This window comes from Onthophagus taurus, chromosome 6, assembly GCF_036711975.1.
Source record: "Onthophagus taurus isolate NC chromosome 6, IU_Otau_3.0, whole genome shotgun sequence".
Taxonomy (NCBI): Eukaryota; Metazoa; Arthropoda; class Insecta; order Coleoptera; family Scarabaeidae; genus Onthophagus; species Onthophagus taurus.
In genome coordinates this window covers 31,677,145-31,683,697 of record NC_091971.1, presented here as the reverse complement: position 1 = coordinate 31,683,697, position 6,553 = coordinate 31,677,145, and the positions used below count along the sequence as shown (strand labels likewise).

The window sequence follows — 6,553 nt, the reverse complement described above, 5'->3', positions numbered from 1 at the left end:
AGGCTTCAAAATGAAACAAAGCAATCAAAAATCACAGACTTTTTATCAAAGAAATAAGTTGATTTTTTTTATTAGTTCTCTATCAGACAAAAATATCAGTTCCTTTTTTTAACTGTAATATGTATAAATATTATTTGTTTTGTATTGTTTATTTTATTTAATATTATAATATAATGTTTATTTATCATAAAAATATGTACATACTTTAAAAGTCGATAATTTCTTAGTCGTTAGAACCAAACCCCCCTAATTACATATAATTCAATGCTTCAATTTACGCGATTTCGATTTACGCGGGATGTTCACAGAACGTAAAGGGGCCTATTCACACGTGAGTTTGTTCGTCGAATCTGTCTATCGAATTTGTCCGTCGTACAAGTCCGCATGTGTATATCCACGCGCTCGCCGTATATGTCTTGCTCGCCGTACGTTGTGTAGAACAACGAGCAGCGACAGCGAGCCGAGCATAACCACGCGTGAATACGTACGCAGAGGATTTGTTTGACAGACGGTGCGCTTTTTAAGGTTAAATATGTCTTTCCGTGATAACAAACAATTTTGGGAAAGCTTTATTTCATTGTATAAAACGTATCCTTGTCTCTGGAACGTAAAAAGCAAAGAGTACGTAAACAAACAAAAAAGAAATGACGCGTATGAGGCATTAGTTATTAAATACAAAGAAATATATCCAGAGGCTAATGTACAGTATGTGAGAAAGAAAATTGATTCCTTGCGTGCTGGTTTCCGACGGGAATTAAGAGAAATGAGGAAAAGCAAACGAACTGGATCATCTGCCGATAACATATACGAGCCTACTTTATGGTATTTTGACTTGCTTTTGTTTACGCAAGACAATGAAGAGGTCCGGCCTGGAACATCTTCATTGGCAATTGAGGAATACGACTGCAGTTACACCGACGACGACTGCAGTTACAGTGAATTTATAAGCGTAAGTTGCAATTTTACTTATTTTATTATGTATTATAATACAATGATACAAAGCAGAAGATTACAGGAATAAACAACAAAACGCTTAACAAAAAGTGATAAAGATAATTTCAGTTAATCATGTTGTCTTGAAATTGTATCTTTCCTTCATGGTTGTAATAATCTTTAAAGGCATTTCTAACATTCTTAGCCATTTCATTGTAATAAGTCCTTCTGTTTTGTAAGTTTTGTAGTTGACGAAGCTCTTCAAACTGAAAGCATCGTCGCCAATAAAAACATAAGGCAATTTAACTGCTGCTTTATCGAGACTGCTCGGTAAAGGTATATTTAAAGTGTGGTTTTCAAGTTTTTCGTAAAAGTCAGTTTCTTGCAGAACACCTCCGTCTGAAATTCTGCCATTAATTCCAGTATACACATACATGAATTCATAATTAGCATTGACGACCGCAAATAAAACGGTGCTATAAAAGCCTTTATAATTATAATAAAATGATCCACTGTTTGGTGGTTTTTTTATTGCGATGTGTTTTCCATCCATCGCACCTAAACAGTGTTCAAAATTCCATGAAGTATTAAAGTCATCGGATATTTCCAACCATTCCGCTTCGCTTGATGGAAACTGCAAAAAATATTTTGTGTTATTTGGCTGTTTATAAAACTTATAACATAATATTATTTTATTTCAGGAGGATACAGTACAGTCCCCTTTAACTCCGACAAGTACCTGCTCCTCTCAGCAGTCTCGACCTAGAGAGAAGAATAAGAAGTTAACAACCAAAGATAGTACATTGTCACAAAAGAAAGCGAAATTTTTGGATGTAGCAAGCACCGCACTTGCAGTTGTACCACCAACAACTCTCCGTTATGAACCATTTGGAAAAAGCGTTGCGTGTGACTTGGAAAATATTTAACCACACCAACGGACTATTGCACAGAAACTCATTTCAGACGTTCTGTATTTCGAAAAATTGAAGAGGTTGGCAGAAAATTGCTCTATTAGCATTCCTGCTAACATTCCACAAACAGCGGTGTATCACCATGACCCATATTATCCTCATCAACAACAACAATATGAAGCAAGTTTAGTTCCTCGGCCAACGCACACACAGTTTTCAGGGTTGTGTACACCAGTACCGCCATACACGGCACAAATTACACAAACTTACACACAGCCAACTCAATACACCCCAGCACCAATATCTTCCACACAAGTGGAGAAGAATAGTCAACTCGCGGAACGTTCGTCTTTGAATGGAATGATCACAGCCCCTAACGCGAACGAACTTTCTGAATTTATTTCATTTAATAATAGAGTGTAATAAATGTAAGTTATAAACGATTTATAAATAATAAAAATAACATACCTTCATGTATTCCTTTTTTAACGCCTTAAATAATGCCCAACAAGTTTCAGGTATAATACTACCCAGTAACTGTGGTGATATAGCACAACTGAACTTTAAATCTGCAATACATCTTCCGGTTGCTAGGTATCGTAACGTGGCAACTAGTCGCTCTCTAGCACTTACTGCTTCTCTAATATGTGTATTTTTTCGTACAATCATGGGCCGGATATACTGCAGCAATGTTTCGAACGATTCACTGTCCATACGAAAAAAATTATGTAAATCACTAGGCTCATTGGTTTTCAGTTGTTTCCAAATACCAACGTTTACACCAGATCCTTTTCTTTTTTTTTTCATCAAACAATGCAATGTAAGCCCCAATCTGTGCTACATTTCTTTTTGTAGTAATTGAATCCATATCTTACAAAAATCACTCCTGACTGCTAGGAAACACGTGCTACTGCAAGATGGATTTGTTGCAATGTGTGTAGTTAAACGACGAATTTGTTTCATTGTATGTACTAAATAACGGATCTGTTCGCCGATCAAATCCACCGCACATGTCCGCGTGTGAATCGAGGGACTACTGTAATAACACACTTGGATCTAATAATAACAAACATTCTATTTGTAACATTTATTATTCATATCATAACATCACTAACAGACTTATCATATTCTTCGACTGTCATAAATGTGCAAGATAACCATAATGAAATCCAGACTGTTGCCTTTTAAAACCGGTCAGCATAAGAACTGCTCATTTAAGTATGGAGACAAGGAGGGTGTACAAGCTGGTGGTCAAGTATAAACGGACAGCAGGCAGATATAAAAAAAAATTGAATAAATCGAAATTGACGAAAACAAAAAAATTAGAAATTGCCGAAAATGTATTAAAAAAACAGTGAATGCCACAACATTCAACTTTATTGTCAGTCAATTACGAGAGCAACCGAAAAAGAAGCTTTACGTTGCAAAACAAAATATTTGGGTTAACAATATTCAAAAGCAGCCCAAGAGCATACCGCTTACTGCGAACGTTGTTTGCTTTGCCGAGTAGGAGGACGCTCATGAATTTGTTGAGTCAGGTTCCAATTGGAGTAGGAATAAATCTACAATTAATGGATGCTTTACAAGAAGAGGTGAAGAAGATGAAACAAGAAGATAGATATTGTTGTCTTATCTTTGATGAAATGTCGTTACAACCTGGCTTGACATACGATTCCACGTTGGACATGATTGAGGCAAATATATTTTGCAAATATTTTGTTGGGTGGATTGCGGCCGGGGATGATCTCCTCAATTTGCGGACCATGCCATGGTGAGAGGCATTACGCAGAAATGCAAACAGTCCATCGCATTTTATTTCACCGAATATAGCATGTCAGCCACTGTCCTACGAGACAACATAAGAGAGATTATTGTAATATGCAATAGTATAGGTCTGAAGATCATAGCCACTGTTTGTGATCAGCACTCGACAAACAGCATGGCTCTAAAAATGTTGACCGAAGAAACACGTGCCACATTTTTACGGCTAGGGAAGGAATATGCAGGTTCTGGTTATATGGCTGATGATCAGGAGATAGTCATCTTGTACGATCCCCCTCATCTCTTAAAGGGACTGAGGAATAATTTGATGAAGTACGATGTCATGTTTGAAAGTGGTGGTGTGAAGTACATGGCATCGTACAAACATATTATCAAATTATATGTAGTGGATGAAGGGGATCTTGATACCAGAATGTTAAACAATTCTAATTCTGAATAATAGGCAATGAAGCTTCGATAGAGCTTGGAAATTTGTTAAAGTCATAGAATCTGGAAATCCTCACACCTTATTTTATTGATGAGTATTTATTATTTCTTTATTATTATATTATTTGATTGTTCATTTACATTAGTAATAATTTTTAATTGATTATAAAATTTAAAATAATATTTTTCTTTTAGAACAAAGTGTATTTGTCACTGGCTACCATATTAAATTCCGGCCCAAAAAGTATTATTCTCACCGATTACTACTCCACTAGTATCACTAATTGCCAGCTTCTACGATCAAAATCATATTAAGCTTATTTTATACATTCATTGAAACGTTTTTTTTATAATTTTAAATACAAAAATATATCGTCAAAAATTCATATATTGTTAAATGTAATGAAGAATATGTCAACAAATCTAAAGTTGTAATATTTAAATATACATTATAAACTTTTATCTCGACTTTTGTTTTTAGACATCATACGTCATACATAATTAACTCATAAAGGTAAAAAATATAAAAGTAAGATACTAAGGTAAGATAAGTTATAATTTATACAATATCAAGAATTTTGCGAACTGTAATAATTAAAATAATTGGTCATATTTGGCAATAATGCAAAGCTTAATAAACGCTTTATAGGTATCATGAAATATATTTATGTTAGCAACGAATAGCAATAATGCTCAGCATAAAAACACCCCAATTAACATGGCTACCAAAAAAAAGCAAAGAAAAACGGAAGATGAAAACCGCGAATTTAAAGTTGAGTGGATCGAGAATTTTGCGTTTATTCAAAACTGGAATGGACTTCCGACATGCCTTATTTGTAAGGAGAAATTCGCGCATAACAAGAAGTTAAATTTAGAGAGACACTTTACAAGAAAGCACGCGTCATTTAACCAGTTAATCAGTTATAATATTATTCCTCGTCTAATGAAGATCTAGTACAGCCTAATGATCTTCAGTGGAACGAAGTGACAGGAAACCATTTGAAAAATTTTCCTGTTATGCACAAGATTTGAAGATAAATGACGATATTCAAAATCTATAAAACAAAAGCCCTATTGATTTTTTTTCATTATTTGTTGACGATGGTCTTCTAAATCTAACGGTACAAGAAACAAATATATACGCCTCTCAAAAGGCTACAAAATTAACTTTACCCAAGGCTCGAATTAGAAGTTGGAAAGACACTAACTCTGAAGAAATGAAAATTTTTTTGGGCCTTCAAATCTGGATGGGTTTAGTTCAGATGCCTAAGCTGGTTTGCTATTGATCAAATAATGTTCTTTATTCGAATGAAATAAAATCAGTAATGTCTCGTAACCGATTTGAACTTCTTTTGAGCAATTGGCATTTCTCTAACAATGAACACACAGATGTTTCGGGTAGACTTTCCAAAATCAAACCGCTTTTGGATTACATAAGCCAAAAATTTCAAGATGCTGTGTATCCCACATGTAATGTGTGCGTGGATGAAACTTTAATGCCATTTCGAGGACGACTCGTTTTTTTACAGTTTATAACAAACAAAAGACACAACTTTGGCGTACAAATTTTTAAAGTTTGTATTGAAGAAGGCTGTACTTATGACTTCAAAATTTATTGCGGAACAGAAAAAAAAAGTGCTTCTGGCAGTGTGCCCACGTCTATTGTGATGGAACTTTGTAAAAATTTATTGGATAGTGGGCGTACAATATATGTAGATAATTACTATACAAGCCTTGAACTTGCACATAAGTTATTAGATAGACAAACTCATTTAGTAGGAACCCTAAGAAGAAACAGAAAAGGAAATCCGAAAGAAATTGTAAGTAAAAAACTCAAAAAGGGAGAAAGTATTGCCAAGGAAAGTGACTCTGGAGTAGTAATAATAAAATGGTGTGATAAACGTGAAATTTTGATGTTGACAACAAAGCGTACAAATAATATGGTTTTAGTAAAATCTCGAAGTGGATCTGAAAAACAAAAGCCAGTAGCTATCAACGACTACAACGGAAAGACATTTTATTGAAGAAGTAGGCACAAGTAATCGTCGTAGATGTGTGGTTTGTTACAAAAACTTATCTGAACTGCATGGCAGAAAGTATGCTACTTCAAAGGTACTCCGTCTCGTTATAAGTGTGTTCAGTGCGATAAGTTTTATTGCATACCTTGTTTTACTTCTGCCCATACCTGTACACTATAAAAAAGATAAGATCTACAAAATGTTATTTTTCTTATACAGGGTTCCCCATAATAGACTACCCATTTTATTTTATTAATAAATTCCCTATGAGATAACTAAATAAGTTTTTCTCTGTGGGAATATCTTCTGTAGTCTTTGAGATTTAAGTTAATTATTAATCAAGTAGTCGCCTGTCACAAATAAGTTTTAAATTATTAATTATTATTATCGAGATAATATTCGATATTATTTTTAGTTTCGTCATTTTTTTTTCAACATCTGTTTGAACTTTCATGGATTACTCAGTCCAACAACGTGTGTTTT

At 34.2% G+C, this 6,553-nt stretch overlaps 1 long non-coding RNA gene across 1 annotated transcript; it reads right to left on the bottom strand.

Moving 5' to 3' along the window:
* Positions 1-954: 954 nt before the first annotated feature.
* On the bottom strand, positions 955-4,486 carry LOC111418271 (uncharacterized). Its single transcript, XR_011640681.1, has 2 exons — positions 2,313-4,486; positions 955-1,567 (listed from the first exon to the last, which is right to left on the bottom strand). It is a non-coding gene; the product is annotated as an uncharacterized lncRNA (long non-coding RNA).
* Between the last annotated feature and the right edge of the window lie 2,067 nt (positions 4,487-6,553).